This window comes from Arachis hypogaea, chromosome 2 (assembly GCF_003086295.3).
Source record: "Arachis hypogaea cultivar Tifrunner chromosome 2, arahy.Tifrunner.gnm2.J5K5, whole genome shotgun sequence".
Taxonomy (NCBI): domain Eukaryota; kingdom Viridiplantae; phylum Streptophyta; class Magnoliopsida; order Fabales; family Fabaceae; genus Arachis; species Arachis hypogaea.
This window is the reverse complement of record NC_092037.1, coordinates 63,892,215-63,896,764: the sequence shown is the minus strand read 5'-3', so window position 1 is coordinate 63,896,764 and position 4,550 is coordinate 63,892,215. Positions and strand designations below refer to the sequence as shown.

The 4,550-nt window shown below is 36.1% G+C and overlaps 1 non-coding gene across 1 annotated transcript; it reads right to left on the bottom strand.

Annotated features, from left to right (window-relative positions):
- Positions 1-4,151: 4,151 nt before the first annotated feature.
- On the bottom strand, positions 4,152-4,259 carry LOC112765193 (small nucleolar RNA R71). The gene has a single exon (XR_003183555.1). It is a non-coding gene; the product is annotated as a small nucleolar RNA R71 (small nucleolar RNA).
- Positions 4,260-4,550: the final 291 nt, after the last annotated feature.

The following is a 4,550-nucleotide window of genomic DNA, read 5'->3' as shown; positions in this document are numbered from 1 at the left end:
CAATTCTAATAATAACTTTACTAAGATAATAAAGGAATCCAAACAACAACTAGAAATATTTTTCAATATCTTTAATCATTTAGGATAAAACAAAACTCAATTTCTTAAAAGTATCAATGCAAAGAAAACTCGTTATCAATCTATAAAGTCAGACAAAACTCCTAATTCTAACATAGAGGAATTAGAGACACGAAAATAAAAGATCAAAATATACTAATAAATGATGGATGCTAACGACTCCTTCCCTTACTTATTTATAACCTCTATCCTAACCTAATTTTTGAATTTTAAAACTAAATCTAATCTTATCTTTCCTAACCATAATATTTCTAATTTAAATTAACTGAGATCAAATCTTGATAAGTTGTTTGAGTTTGTTCGCTGATGAGCGGATAATTTATACGCTTTTTGGCATTGTTTTTAGTATGTTTTTAGTTTGTTTTAGTTAGTTTTTATTATATTTTTATTAGTTTTTAGTTAAAATTCACTTTTCTGGACTTTACTATGAGTTTGTGTATTTTTCTGTGATTTCAGGTATTTTCTGGCTGAAATTGAGGGATCTGAGCAAAAATCTGATTCAGAGGCTGAAAAGGACTGCAGATACTGTTGGATTCTGACCTCCCTGCACTCGAAGTGAATTTTATGGAGCTACAGAAGCCCAATTGGCGCGCTCTCAACTGCGTTGGAAAGTAGATATCCTGGGATTTCCAGCAATGTATAATAGTCCATACTTTGCCTGAGATTTAATGGGCCAAACTGGCGTTCCAAATCAGCTCAAAACTGTTCGGCGTTAAACGCCGGAACTGGCACAAGAATGGGAGTTAAACGCCCAAACTGGCACAAAAGCTGGCGTTTAACTCCAAGAAAAGTCTCTACACATGAAAGCTTCACTGCTCAGCCCAAGCACACACCAAGTGGGCCCGGAATTGGATTTTTATGTCATTTACTCATTTCTGTAAACCCTAGGCTACTAGTTCTCTACAAATAGGACCTTTTGCTATTGTATTTTCATCTTTCAATCTTTCAATCTTAGAATCTTTTGATCATGTTTTTATGATTGAACCCTCTTTGGGAGGCTGGCCATTCGGCCATGCCTAGACCTTGTTCTTATGTATTTTCAACGGTGGAGTTTCTACACACCATAGATTAAGGTGTGGAGCTCTGCTGTACCTCGAGTATTATGCAATTACTATTGTTCTTCTATTCAATTCAGCTTGTTCTTGTTCTAAGATATCACTTGTTCCTCAACTTGATGAATGTGATGATCTGTGACACTCATCATCATTCTCACCTATGAACGTGTGCCTGACAACCACCTCTGTTCTACCTTAGATTGAGTGGATATCTCTTGGATCCCTTAATCGGAATCTTCGTGGTATAAGCTAGAATTGATGGCGGCATTCAAGAGAATCCGGAAGGTCTAAACCTTGTCTATGGTATTCTGAGTAGGATTCAAGGATTGAATGACTGTGACGAGCTTCAAACTCGCGATTGTGGGGCGTTAGTGACAGACGCAAAAGAATCACTGGATTCTATTCCGACATGATCGAGAACCGACAGCTGAATAGCCGTGCTGTGATAGAGCGCGTTGAACATTTTCACTGAGAGGACGGGACTGTAGCCATTGGCAACGGTGATGCCCAATATACAGCTTGCCATGTAAAGGAGTAAGAAGGATTGGATGAAGACAGTAGGAAAGCAGAGAGACGGAAGGGACAAAGCGTCTCCATACGCTTATCCGAAGTTCTCACCAATGAATTACATAAGTATCTCTATCCTTATTTTATGTTTTATTTATCTTTTAATCATTAATCCTCCATAACCATTTGAATCCGCCTGACTGAGATTTACAAGATGACCATAGCTTGCTTCATACCAACAATCTCCGTGGGATCGACCTTTACTCGCGTAAGGTTTATTACTTGGACGACCCAGTGCACTTGCCGGTTAGTTGTGCGAAGTTGTGATAAAGAGTTGAGATTGCAATTGAGCGTATCATGTTGATGGCGCCATTGATGATCACAATTCCGCGCACCAAGTTTTTGGCGCCGTTGCCGGGGATTGTTCGAGTTTGGACAACTGACGGTTCATCTTGTTGCTTAGATTAGGTATTTTTCTTCAGAATTTTTAAGAATGAATTCTAGAGTTTCAAGGTGATGTTCTTATCATCACCAAAGCTGATTGATTCTCATCAATTTAGCTCTTGAATGTAATGTCCTGCTGAAGCTTGGCTAGCCATGTCTAATTTCTTTAGACTAAAGCTTTAGACTAACATTGCATGATTCCTGGAATTCTAATTAAGAATTTTGATATCCTTATTTTCTTTCAATTTTCGAGAAAAATCCAAAAAAATTACAAAATCATAAAAAACCAAAAATATTGTATGTTTCTTGTTGAGTCTAGTGTCTCATATTAAGTATGGTGTCAATTGCATGTTTCTATTCTTCTTGCATTTTTTCGAATTCATGCATGTCTCTTCATTGATCCTCAAGTTGTTCTTGATGATTTCCTTACTCTGATCTTTAAATTCTCTTGTCTTGAGTGTTTTGTTGTTTCTCATATGCATTCTCATTTTGTTAGTGTCAATAGTATACAAACTTCTAAGTTTGGTGTCCTGCATGCATTGTTTATTTGATCTTAGTTTCATTTTGATTATTCCTCATTATTAAAAATCCAAAAAAAATTTTAATTTGTGTCTTTTCAAGTTAATAATACAGAGAATTGAAGATTCAGAACATACAGCAGAGGAATTTCACAGAAAAAGCTGGGCGTTCAAAACGCCTAGTGAGGAAGGAAAACTGGCGTTTAAACGCCACCCAGGGTACCTGGCTGGGCGTTTAACGCTCACAAGGGTAGCATTTTGGGCGTTAAACGCCAGAATGTATACCATTCTGGGCGTTTAACGCCAGGATGGCACAAGAGGGAAGATTTTGTTTTTAATTCAAACTTTTTTCAAGTTTTCAAAATTTTTCAAAATCAAATCTTTTTCAAATCATATCTTTTCAATCATATATTTTCAAAATCAGTTTCTTTCCATTTTCAAAAATACTTGCTAACAATTAATGATTTGATTCAACATCTCAATTATGTTGCCTTTTCTGTTGAGAAAGGTTTAATGTCTGAATCATATCTTTTAAATTTCTTGTTAGCCAAGTCATTAATTTTAAAAATCAAATCTTTTTAAATTGTTTTTCAATCATATCTTCTCAATCATATCTTTTTAAAACCATATCTTTCCAATCATATCTTTTAATCACATCTTTTTCAAAATAGTTTTCAATCATATCTTTTTGATTTCTAATTTCAAAATTTTTTTCAAAAATCACTTTATTTCTTTCCCAATCTTATTTTTTGAAAATCATTCTTCAATTTTTCAAAATGTTTTTAAAATCCTTTTAATTTATTTTCGAAAATTTCTTCTCTTCTTCTCACATCCTTCTATTTATGGACTAACACTCCTCCTCAATGCACAATTCAAACTCTATCTTTCTTGATAAGTTTGAATTCTTCTACCTCTTCCTTCTATTTTTCTTTCCCTCTGACACCTCAAGGAATCTCTATATTGTGACATAGAGGATTCCATATTTTCTTGTTCTTTTCTCTTTTATATGAGCAGGAGCAAAGACAAAAGCATTCTTGTTGAGGCTGATCCTGAACCTGAAAGGACCTTGAAGCGAAAGCTAAGAGAAGCTAAGGCACAACTCTCTGAAGAGGACCTAACAGAAATCTTCAAACAAGAAGAACCTATGGCAGCCGAAAACAACAGTAATGCCAACAACGCAAGGAAGGTGCTTGGTGACTTTACTGCACCTACTCCCGACTTCTATGGGAGAAGCATCTCTATCCCTGCCATTGGAGCAAACAACTTTGAGCTTAAGCCTCAATTAGTTTCTCTAATACAACAGAATTGCAAGTTCCATGGACTTCCATTGGAAGATCCTCATCAGTTTTTAGCTGAATTCTTGCAAATTTGTGACATTGTCAAGACTAATGGGGTTGACCCTGAGGTCTACAGACTTATGCTATTCCCTTTTGCTGTAAGAGACAGAGCTAGGATATGGTTGGACTCACAACCTAAAGAAAGCCTGAACTCTTGGAAAAAGCTAGTCAATGCCTTCTTGGCAAAGTTCTTTCCACCTCAAAAATTGAGTAAGCTTAGAGTGGAAGTCCAAACCTTCAAACAGAAGGAAGGTGAATCCCTCTATGAAGCTTGGAAAAGATACAAACAATTGATCAGAAAGTGTCCTTCTGACATGCTTTCTGAATGGAGCATCATATGTATCTTCTATGATGGTCTGTCTGAACTGTCCAAGATATCATTGGATAGCTCTGCTGGAGGATCTCTTCATCTAAAGAAGACGCCTACAGAAGCTCAAGAACTCATTGAAATGGTTGCAAATAACCAATTTATGTACACTTCTGAAAGGAATCCTGTGAACAATGGGACGAATCAGAAGAAAGGAGTTCTTGAGATTGATACTCTGAATGCCATATTGGCTCAGAACAAATTATTTACTCAGCAAATCAATATGATCTCTCAAAGTCTGTCT